Here is a 12,580-nt window from a genome sequence, read left to right on the forward strand (position 1 = left end):
GAGAGTATCTTCAGCCAGTCACTAATCTTTGAGGTTTGGGACTTAACAACACACACCTGCAAAACATGGAGACATAGAGAAGACAGAATGGGAAAAACCCATATGGAGGCAGTCAGCAGTATATGAGCCTCTCTTCCATGCAGTCATGGTGTCTCATTCAATGTATCCACCAAGACATCTGTCCACCAAGAGATTCAGGTCGATAATCCTTCCTGACATGGACCCTATTTGATCATCTGTTTGATATAAAGAAGGACTTTATGGGGTGCTGCCATTTGTTTTACTGTAATTCAAGGAAAAGTCAGGACTCCAAAATATGCTTCTAATAGTTATCAGCTTGCCAATGCATTTGCTGAGCTAGGAGTTTCCCACTCTTGCAACTGTATTTCCCACGTGCTAAAGAGACTTTTCTCACACCACAACAATTCTGTAAGTGTGGTATAGCAAGCTAGTGTACGTTATAAGCAGCATATGGCTCCTCTCACCTTCTTCTCAGTTGAAGGGGTTTTAAGGCAAAATCAGAAGGAAAAGCATTTCTTATGCCAAATGGCCTTGCCTTTTTTCTCCTTAGTAGCAATAAGAAATTCTAGGCAGATGTATAGGGGGAAAGGCCATCCAAGCGTACACCTGCAAGAGAAATGCAATTTCCCTGCTTTCCAATGGATTCTACTCACTGTTGAACTGATTCTGTTTGTGACCCTGCTGGATTTTGAACTTTTACACAAAAGCAACAATAACAGCAAGCTCAAAGGACTCTGCTCAATTCATTACAAAACCAGGCATAAGAATGAGCTCTGCTGTGAGTAATGTAATTACATGTCTATGCTAAGGTGTTCCAACTCAGGTTTGAAGCCTTTAACCATAGATCACATTTACAAACTTCAATCTCTGTCTATAGCACGTATATGGAGTCACTACACTACCATTGGACTTGATATAGAAATTTGTTCTTCGGAAGGTTATCACAGTACACAGAGGTTATTCTGCCACCGACAGGAAAGCAAGCATGCTTAAAACGTATGAGCTGTCAAATTGGTGAACTTGCCATGACCTGGAACATCAGAAATGTACTGACTGCAGTGAGAGAAGAGCATTTCGAAATATGTTTCTTTTTTACGACAACCAACAGTGCATAGACTTGGAAGAGTGGGGCTATAGGAAACAATTTTGGAAATGAGATGAAATAATCTTTAATGTGTCTCTGAGCATTAACATTCTCTAGGCCAAGAGTAATAAATGTATAGGCTGTCTGGTTCCAGGCAGGTAAGAGGATGTGATGCAGCCAGGTGGAAGACAATAGGGAGAGGCGTCACTTGAGGAAAATTGGAGAGTGTGTTCTCTACCGAAAAGCAATCACATTAAAACATAATGAAACTAAACAAAACCCATAGCTACCTGCTTCAAAAACAAACAAAAAATATCGAGGCAAAATTCAAAATTCAGCTCTAGGACTACCAATTTTCGACACCTCCAAAATCTTTCTCTTTAATTTTGATTACAATTTCAGATGAGACTCCAAGTTAAAAACTCATTGCTTTGCCCATGAAAACTCTCACTTTTCTTCTATCTTTCTTTCTTTCTACCTAGAAAGATGAACCCAAAATAAATAGATAAATAAAAAGAAGGGTATCAATGATATTACAATTTGCAGTTTTTTTTTTCAGAGATGCATTTGGAAATTTCTTATGCCTATTCCTAGGTAATTAAAGATTTTCCAGTTTTGTCAAGGGGCGTATTCATTTTCATGATGCCTTCATTTTATTGGATTTTCTGTTATGGATCATTACTATGGGTCAGAGTAATAGAATCGTTCACCGAGAAACTCAAAAAAACAATTAGGCAGTGAAACCTGAGGGAGGAGGCAAACTGGAGGATGGATTACATAATGGAAAGTGCCAGGGGCAACTACGAGGCAGTGGAGAGTGATATCTGTGGCAGCTATAGAAAGATTCCACTCTTTGGGAGGGGAGACGAATACAGATTTCCAGGAATTCAGTCTACTGCACATGCCCTTTGACCTTATCGTTCCCTTTCTCCATGAGCTACTTCTGTCATGCAGTAAGAAGAGGAAGTCTCCACAGGGAGTTCTCCAGAGTCTCACCATGGATCTTCCATTTCTTATAAGGCTTTTAAATTAAGGCAAGAATTTATTCCGCATGACGCCTGAACTCCTCTCTTTACTCAAAGAGATGGCCTATTAAGAACAGTTTGGGCACAGTGGGAGGATGTTGGACTGCAACTCCCTAGGCTCACCATTAATGTATAAATTGAATGCTTCCGCTTGGGAAAAGTAAGACTCGGAGTATCTGGCGTCTTTTGTTAGAAAGACATTTAAATAAAAGATCTTTCAAATGACTGTATTTCAGTTCTTTGTGTGCACAACCAGGTGTTCCATAGGGTTCCAAGTCACTCTAGAGTAATTTGTAATTATGTGTGACTCCTGTGTCTCTCGGCAGTCTTTTTCTGACATATGCACCAAAATGGGCTCTGAGGAGGAATTGGAGAAGCTAATGACCAGCACAGAGGACATATTTACACTATTCAGACAAATAAGAAGGAGTACAAAAATCAATGATAGAGAACTTGCAAGGAACTGAAAGTCACTTGTCGGGAAATGGAGAAAGATTTACCTACAAGTTTCATTCAGTGACTACGCAGACGCATTGTGAAATTTTGACAATATTTTATGCATGCTTTATCTTGCTGTCAAACATAATTTTTTTTCAACATAAAAATTCAATCCTAAGTAGCTTCAAAGCTCCAACCTCACAGCTCAAGTCCAGGTTTTATTATTATTTTAAGAAGCAGTTTTATGTATCATCAGTGTTAATGAAAACATTATGTTCAATTCCTAAGTTGAATTGTGGATTTGAAATATGAAGTTCTCAGAACCATATGCTCATGTTCAAAACTGATGTCTTTGTAGCTGTGCCTATTCAGGGCACAAAGATGTATAGAAGTAAATGCACATTTGAATATGCAGGTTATACTTTATCATTAAGGCTGATTATTTATAGAAGCAGAAAAAGCAGAGTGCTGTCAAAATGGCTTTAAATAAAACAAACAAGCGACTGCAAAAAGGTATAGTTTGCAGCAGGAACACTTGCCATAATCAGGATCCTTTATCTTTAGCAGAAAGAACTGGCCATGGATGCCCTGCAAGCAAAGCACTTTGGAGCAGCTGGACAAAATGCTGGAGGAGAGATGCAGCTGGGCTTTTCCTCTCTGGAGAGTAAGATGGATCCCTTGGAGGTGGCCTCAGCTGCCTATGAAACCTCCAATGCACTAGCAGGCTCAGTTCTCCTAGATAACCACACAATATTTCCCAGAAAACATATTTTCCAATAGCCTTGATAATATGAACTTTCTAAACTGACTGGAAAATAAAATAATCTGCTTCTACAAAGGAGCGGTGAATTTTTATTTTACATCTAGATTTAAAATGCACTCAAATATTTTCTAAGATAATGGAGATTTGTGCAATAGGTAGTAATTCAGAATTATGGTAGCAAAGAATCTAGGTTCTGCCATTTCTAAGTAAATTTGCATAAGTGTCTTGATTTAATCGAGACTCAGTTTCTTCATCTACAAAATGGCAATAATAATGGCATTTTAGTTTATTTTTATAGAAATGCTCATTTAAAAATGAACAGGCTTGGACTGGGGATATAACTCAGTTCATAGAGTGCTTGCTTGTCAAGCACAAGGCCCTGGGTTCAATCCCCAGCACCGCAAAAAAATTTAAAAAAAATGAACAGACTCTCACAAGTTTAGAGAAAATTTCAATATACTTTCTATCCTGCTCTTTATTATAGAAATAGTATCTATCCTGCTATTCATGATATAAATAGTAAGCTACTGTCTTTGAAGTTATTTAATCTGCTGGGTGACCACTTTGGGTGGTCTAGATCTAATTTCCACATATATTTAGATCCTATGAATGGCTGTATTTCAGTCTTCAGTTTTCCTTTTAAGTTTGGCACCTGACAATCCGCAATCCTCACAGAAGTTTTGTTGATCCAATTCTATAATCTGTTTTGATCAGGGTGTTGCCATTTATTTGGTCTTTTGAACTCTTAACTCTAAGATGGCCTGTTCTCTTTATTGCCAAAGGAAGCATTTTACCAGGTATAGGAAATTTGTGCCCTGACTAGCTCTTCTTTGGGCTTACTTATGATCCTTGATTCTGGCTATACTTCTTTTTATATTTGGCAGAGAGTACTAGCCACCTAACTAGTACTCATTCTCTCTTTCTTAGTTAATAATAGAACCTGTTTTACTCTGGATGGCCTAAAGGATGTGAGAGATGGGATGGAATTTCCAGGAATTTTCCTTAATAAAGAGACAGTATTGGGTATATGTACTCTTTTCCCATTTCCTGCTTCCTACTGATAACATGAACATCATGACCAGGACCTAGTAGCCATATTGAATAATGAGGAAATCTTGAGTGTGGAAGTCAGTGCAAAAGAAGATGGAACATAAACATAAAAATTCATCTTTGTAAAAAAAATTCATCTTTGTGAGTTTGGAGTTACCATTACCATCTCTAAATTGTCTACCTTGGAACATCTTTGATATGATAGGAAAATTCCTTTTTAAAACCATTAAGCCCTTGTGCATTAAGGTCTCTAATATTGGTTTTAGATGATATAGTACACTTTCCTGAGCATGTGTTCTTAGAGTAAAGCCAATCTAGTAATATTCTAGTAGTGGTTATATTGATTACACACAAGAAGAATGGCAGAAAATATATTTTAAGTATCGCTGGGTCATTGTGGATGAAGTTCTTTTTTTCAGTGTAGACACCTGCCTCTCCCTCCAAAAACATTAAGTTCAGATGAAAAATGCTATAAATTTAGGTCACAGATTTTGACACAGTTTCTCTAGATAGATGCCAATGGGTTGAGTCAGAAATGAAAAAACATTGTTATTATTCTACATTTTTACGATCCCCAAATGATACTACCACTAAACTTTAAAAAGAAGAAACCAAGGGATTCAAATAAAAGTATAATTTGAAGTTTTAGTCAAATAAAATGGGGAATAATTCTCAAAATTGATATTTAAAAAGTTCTCTTGTACAGGGCATAGTAGTAAGTGTACTGTCATCCTGGCTACTTGGAAGGCCGAAGCAGGTGGATTGCTTAAGCCCAGGAGTTCCAGTTTCCATCTTAAAGCAATGAGAGAGAGAGAGAGAGAGAGAGAGAGAGAGAGAGAGAGAGAGAGAGTGAGAGAGAGAGAGAGATTCTCTTGCCTCTTAAGTGATTGTGTACACTTCCTTACCCAATATCAGTATTTAAAAATTTAAACCTATGTTTTATTGTAACTTTTAAATTTTGAAAAAGTATTTATTGATTAATATGCAGTTTCAAAGGTAGTATACAGAAGTCTATGTTCCCTTCATATACTTTCCTTCCAGTGGCTATATACTAAGCAACTGTAGTACAATATCAAAATTAGAAAACTAACTTTTGGCACAATAGTATGGGTAGTTTTATGTCAGTTAATCAAATTGTGGGTTTGTTTAACCACCAACATAATTAAAATACAGAACTATTCTATCACTAAAAAGATCTTCCTCATGCTACCCTTGTACTCCAGAATGAATATATCACTTTACTTCTGTCTAGTGTCCTTCTAACTGACTGGGGTTCCTTTCCTTGGGTCCTGCAGATCCTAGTCAACCCAGCCTATCTCCCGCCTTTCAGAATCTTCTTATGTTTGTTTTACATACAATGTCCAAGATTTATTAGTTGTATTTAGCAAGAGGTATAGGGAAAATTATATCTACTCCATCTTCCTAGAAATAGAAGTCTTTATTGTATTTTCTTTTGATGAACATGAAAATCCCATACTCTTTCAAAGTTATCTAAAATTTCAAAATCAACTAACTCTGGATTTTTAAAAATTGGGAAAAATTTCTATTTTGTTTTCAACTTAATACCATAACCTTCTTCCTTCAATGATACTTATATAAACCATTACTTTATTGAGACTCATTGCAGCATAAATTTTTAAAATGTTGAGTTTTAATTTGTAATTCTTCTGCTTTTATTTCCAGTCATATTTCCACAACCTAGTTGGGATGTTGTTTTGATACTTGTAACCTGTTCTGAACCAAAGTACCCAAATCAGTGTCAGAATTTTGGCCTAGTTTTTAGAACAAAGATGTTCAATTTCAGATAAGTTTGGATAAGCATCAGATAAGCATCCACATGCTTAATCAATGCTTAGTTGAACCAGCAGCCTTCAACAAGCTTGAGGCCTGCCCATCAAAAGAGATTTTCTTTTATCAGTATTTGACTTGATTCAAGCTAACCTGCTAACCCTTTTGCTTTGAAAAAAATATGCTGGTTTGGAAGCATCTGGCTTTGAATGGGTACGTAGGCCTTTCAAACATAGTTAGGGAATATCTATTATACTACACCAGTAGCCAAATGTAATTATAAAGGACTATTAGATGAGGTTCAATTTCAGCATAAATTCCTACATGAAGTAGACAAAATTGCTTTTTTCCCTGTCTTCTTTTGGATAAGAACACATTTGTATATTTTCCCAAATTTGTTTTTCTTGTGGAATGTTTGAAGTTATTTTATATATCTATATATATATATGTATATCTTCAACTGGACTAGAGAAATAAAACCTTTTTAAGTGTTGTTTTCATTAAAAGAATTATAATTATATACACACATATGCTGTATGTACATATTTTTGGTTTGCTTTTATGATTAGTTCATTTTAAAAGGAGTAAGAAAACAATACTACATTGAAAGAAAGCAAATAAAAAATAGAATGTCAGTTTCCAAATGGTTATTTTATTAGATTTTGTACGTTCATGAAGTTTATCTTTTAGAACAAAATAATCACTAAAGATTTGATGGGATGTCAGAGTCACCATGGCCAGCTATCGGTATGGGCAGGGCTGCCCAGGAGCTGCAGGACAGGCACCCGGAGCCCCTCCAAGTAGCTACTACCCTGGACCCCCACATGGTGGAGAGCAGTATGGCAGTGGGCTACCCACTGGTGGAGGTTATGGGGGTCCTGCCCCTGGAGGGCCTTATGGACCACCAGCTGGTAGAGGGCCCTATGGATACCCCAATGCTGTGGGACTCCCCTCTGGAACTCCAGGAGGACCATATGGTGGTGCCATCCCGGGGGCCCCTATAGTCAGCCACCTCCAAGTTCCTATGGTGCCCAGCAGCCCGGGCCTTATGGACAGGGTGGTGTCCCACCCAATGTGGATCCCGAGGCCTACTCCTGGTTCCAGTCAGTGGACTCAGATCACAGTGTGTACATCTCCATCAAGGAGCTAAAGCAGGCCCTGGTCAACTCCAACTGGTCTTCATTCAATGATGAGACATGCCTCCTGATGATAAACATGTTTGACAAGACCAAGTCAGGCTGCATTGATGTCTACAGTTTCTCAGCCCTGTGGAAATTCATCCAGCAGTGGAAGAACCTCTTCCAGCAGTATGACTGGAACCACTCAGGCTCCATCAGCTACACAGAGCTGCAGCAAGCTCTGTCCCAAATGGGCTACAACCTGAGCCCCCAGTTCACCCAGCTCCTGGTCTCCCGCTACTGCCCACGCTCTGCCAATTCTGTCATGCAGCTCGTCCGCTTCATTCAGGTGTGCACCCAGCTATAGGTGCTGACTGAGGCCTTCTGAGAGAAGGACACCGGCGTGCAGGGCAACATTCAGTTCAGCTTTGAGGACTTCATCACCATGACAGCCTTTCAGATACTATGACCCAGCCTGTCTATACAGAGTGGAGCACACCAAGGACCTTTTCTGGCTCCTTAGAGTGGGAGAAGCATGTGGGTCTCTCTTCTTTTCTTGCCCCTCCTAAAAAGATTCTCCCTTGCCTGATGCAGGACTGTTCCCAAAGAGGTTTGGGGATTCTGCATCAGAGTCACCAAATAGTGGACTGTGGCCATACAGGTAGGAGCCTGACCTAGGAGAGGACTGGAGAGTGAATGTCCTGACAGGCCTGAGCAGTTGAAGGGTATAGCCTTGCACCAAGAGCAAGAGATGCCAGTCATGGCAGTGGAGTTAGTGTCTGGTCAGCTATGCCTCTGGCCTCGAGCTTTCCCCTGTGCACTGACACTAGTAATCAGTGTTCATCAGCTTCTTACTGTTAGCATCTGCCTCCCCTCAGCAGGCTGTCCTGCAGATGAGCCCAGCTTCTCCAAAATGGAATTTGACCAAGCTTGAGTGGGATTTGCCTGTGGGACCAGTGGCTCAGATTCCTGCTCATTCATACCCACCAGTCCTTGTGTGTTAACTTCTAACTGTTTGGGGCTGTCCCTGCTCAGGGAGCTGGAACAGCCTGCCCTCTGGGTATCTTCGGCAAGGCTACTGCCCTCCGAAGCTTGACCCTTCACTTGCCTGCCATGCTCTCTGCTCTAGTTCCTGGAAGACAGATGTCACCTCCCACTGCCAATGCTGTTTTGTGAAACCATAAGCTTCAATAAAAGAAGTGACTTCCCAGTAAAAAAAAAAAAAAAAAAAAAAAAAAAAAAAGATTTGATGTATTTCTGGGTGTTGTAGCACATGCCTATAATCCCAGTTACTTGGGATGCTGAAGCAGGAAGATTGCAAGTTCATGGCCAGCCTCAGCAGCAAGGTCCTAAGCCTCTTAGTGAGACAGTGCCTCAAAATAATAAACAAAAAGGGCTGGGGATGTAGCTTAATGGTAAAGTACCCCTGGGTTCAATCCCCAGTACCGTAAAAAAAATAAAAATACAAAAGGAAGAAGGAGAAAAAAAAATTTGCTGTATTTATCATTATTGAATATTCTTTGCTAAACTCTTTGACATTACTTTTTGCTGGGGGGCTCATGTCCAGACTGTCACATACAAGTCAAGAGAGAGTATTTTTTCTTTGTGCTACCAATTTGGATCATTTAAATTTTGGTTTCTTTAGTTTTATTTTTTAATTTTTTTATTCTGATCATTTGTTAGTGTTTTTCCTAAAATAGTGATAGTAATTAAAAACACACAACCAAAAACTCCAAGAAACATCTTTTCTTTTTTCCTTTCCTTTTCTTTTATATCTCCTGTTCTCCATCTGTAGACAGAACTTCAATTAGTTTTATGAAATGCAACATCTAGCTCCACCTATGCTTTTTGTAAGAAAAAAGAAAAACTTCAATGATTTGTAGTTGAGAATGTAGATGCAGTTTCATTTACCCACACTCAGATTTTAAAGTATCCATTTGCCTTTTAGTGTGCATGCAGGCGGGACTGAGTAGTAAATGTACACAAACCAGGTTCCATCATCATCATCAGTATCATAGTTGAGGCTGATTTTTACGAGAAAAAACAACTGCCAAACCCAACCTGACCTCTCTGGAAAATTAAGCTGTTCCACTCAGGACCAGCTGAAATACAGGGAAAAAAAATTGAACCCCTTGGGAAGAGATAACTGTTATTTATTCTCCTTCTTAATGCCCTTTCTCTCCCCACTTTACCTTTCTCCTTCCTTCTTTTCAAACTCCTTTCTTTTTCCTCAATTAAGTAAATTGTTTTTTCTCTTTCAAGATGGCAAATATTCTTTGAAGTCAGTGTTTATTTAGCTAACTGATAGTCTTGCTGCTAACAGCAGTTCTTCTGTGGAAAGATTTCACTGTGGCTGAAGCACCTGTGTATACTTTTCCCTTCTAAGTTTTTTGAAGCATGAAAGTTCCCAGTAAAGATCTCAGGTACCATCCTAATGGTCACAGAGTAATCTCAATTCTTCAGTTTCCTCAGTTATGTGGCTGCCCATGGAGCAAGTTGTTCTATTTTACTAGTTTTGAATCTCTGTCCCTTAGTCAACACTTCAAGAATCATTGGTCTAGTTATTGCTTATTTCTGTACATTATTCCCAAATACTGTACAAAGTTCCTATTGTTTCAACAGCACCACTGAGGGAATGAGGCAGAAAGGTGGACCTCCCCTAGGCAGACAGGGCCTCAGAGAAGTGAAGGAGAAGAGGAGAACATCATGCCATCCTGGAAGGAGATATCAGGTCTGGAGAACATCTGGTTACTTGCTGCCCCTGACAGCTACAACCACAACAGCTCTTCCTTAGTTGCCCCTACCCCTAGCAATGGCTGACCACCAAATCTACCCTCACCTGAAGGACTTCTCTTCCCAAAAGACCTGTCAAACCAGTGTCTTAAACAGGTTGGACCCATCCTCTTAATTAGGTAAATAAGGGATTGAAATTATGTACTTCTGATTGACTTATTAAACTCAAAGCTTAAAGAGCTTCATTGGTCCATTCCAGTATCTCTCACTACCAATCACCTGGGCTGAACCTTCAGATATGCCTTGAAATACTCCTAGACAACAGACACCCATTGACAACCCTCTCCTGGGCCTCCTCCCCCTTTGGAAGCTCTGCTTTCTTTCTTTCTATTACTCTAATAAATTCTATTACTTTGCTCTTACACTTGTGTCTGAATTTCATTCTTCAAATTCGTGAGACAACCTGCCCATCCATCCACTGTGTTACACCACTACCTATGCTTTGCTTATGATCCCCAAATCTACCAATGTGGTTAAAGAAAGACTTTTTCTCGTGGTTGTATCAGCGCTATATGTGAGTACACATTTTCCTAGTCTCCCTTTGATCCTTGGACAACTACAGATAGGCTTCCCAGCAGCCTTCCCTTATCACATTATCTTATCATTTCATCATGTCAAAATCTTACTTGTTCATCTGGAATTGGGAGGCTAACTGAAACATATTCAATACTTACTTTAGGTATTAATTTCTCCACCAATAACAAGGGAAATTTCACCAAACACAGAAGGTGTCTTTACAAACCTTTGGATATTCACAGTCTTCATGTTCTCTGTCAACTAAAGGTAAGGTAGTGGATTTCAAGATGTGACATAATTCTTCCACTAAATCTATAGTCTCCCATAAAACCTGACATTCAGTATAATTTTTCAATAAAATATCTGTGCCCAAGAAGAGTCTAGAAGTCTCTATTTACTTTAGGAATTCGCCAACCTACATCTTCTCCAAGGTGCTAACTGTCATCAGGCCAACCTCTTGTATTCCATCAGATGCAACTGTGCTTTGGAAAATCCTTAACAGGGAGATGATCTCATCCTGATGCTGTAGTTTTAGAGAACATTTTGAAGAGTTATGCAGAGTAAAGACTGAAAGATCATTGAGTTGAAGTTATAAAAATGCTTTTATTTGTAAATTCATTTGATATACTTTTTTATAGTCACACCAGAGCTGCCAGTCAATATTTGAACTGAAGGATAATAGTACTTAGTACTGTTTTTTCTTTCTTTTTTTTTCAGAATTTCCATCAAAGTTTCATATGTAGCACTTCTCAGTTCAGCTGGACAGCAGGCCTGTCTTTGGTCTCCATGAGCTTTTAAGATAAGCAGTAAGTAGCTATTTCTTCCCAGTCATCACTTATGAAGTTTCATGAGCAGCTTTAGCTAGATAGACTGGAAAAAGCTCAGCATGCATTTGAAGCCATTCTGCATTCAGCTCTCAGACCTTCTATCAGACACTAGCAGGGCAGTAGAGTAGACATCATTGATTACAACTTCATGGAACAGCTTAAAAAAAATCTGTCCTTACCCTGTATACTTGTATATCAAATAACTTACATAGGGAGCATACATTAATTCTATTAAGATAAGTATTGTCTGTTTAACTAGGATTTGGAAATTTCTCTTCTCCAAAGATGCAGGCAAAAGCCATCACAGTGGTATTCTGGTATGACTAATCATGACTCTTGGCATGTTCTTTACCTAGAGAAGAATACATGGGATAATGTCATCTTCCCATCAGGTGGTCAAGAGCACCATTTTCATAATTCTGTGTGAGAATTGGAACCCAGCTGTAGTACTCCCTTGGCACAGAACTTGCTGTGTGCTGTGGGGTCTTTCTTTGTTCTGCTCCCTATTAAACTTTAATGGCCAAATCTATTTTTTCATCACAGACATAGGAGCAGAATTTTACTCCTTATAGGGCCACTTCATCAAAGTCACTGTTCATTACTTCAATTGTGACCACAAAAAGAGTAGGACTCATACGTGTCTCCATGTACTGATAATTCAGGGACATTTTCTTCACCAGATTCTGTAATGTAGCCACTCATACCTTGTTATCTTGATAATAGGTTGCTCCATATACTACTGAAAAATAAATTGCCTTTTAGACTCTTTGTCAAAGTTTGCTTTGGTGAACTCCAATAGTTCAGGAGTGCCTTAGTAGCCACTAACTTCACATTACTATTAGAATTTTCTTCCCTCTTCTCTAGGAGTGTGGCAGTCAGGATGTCATTGGCTTTATCCTGTAGTTGTTTCCTGTAAATATATTGTCAGATGTATCAAATTATTCCCATCATTGAATCTTTTCATGTGTTCTAGGCTGTTGGGGTTTGTGACATTGGCTACCAACTGAAGAATGAGTTCTGACCACTGGTTCACTGGTATCTTTCTACAAACAATATCAGACATCATACTGAGGAAGAATTGAACTGGTAAGTTTTGTGCTCAAAGTCCACAAAATTGTTTTCAGCTTCTCCATTAGATGTTAGCATTAATGGCAAGC

The 12,580-nt window shown here is 38.9% G+C and overlaps 2 pseudogenes; one reads left to right on the plus strand and one right to left on the minus strand.

Annotated features, from left to right (window-relative positions):
* Positions 1-6,902: 6,902 nt before the first annotated feature.
* On the plus strand, positions 6,903-7,756 carry LOC124971327 (peflin-like; annotated as a pseudogene).
* Positions 7,757-10,553: 2,797 nt separating this feature from the next.
* LOC124971557 (importin subunit beta-1-like) overlaps positions 10,554-12,580 on the minus strand; it is a 173,724-nt pseudogene continuing 171,697 nt past the window's right edge.

This window comes from Sciurus carolinensis, chromosome X (genome assembly GCF_902686445.1).
Source record: "Sciurus carolinensis chromosome X, mSciCar1.2, whole genome shotgun sequence".
Classification (NCBI taxonomy): domain Eukaryota; kingdom Metazoa; phylum Chordata; class Mammalia; order Rodentia; family Sciuridae; genus Sciurus; species Sciurus carolinensis.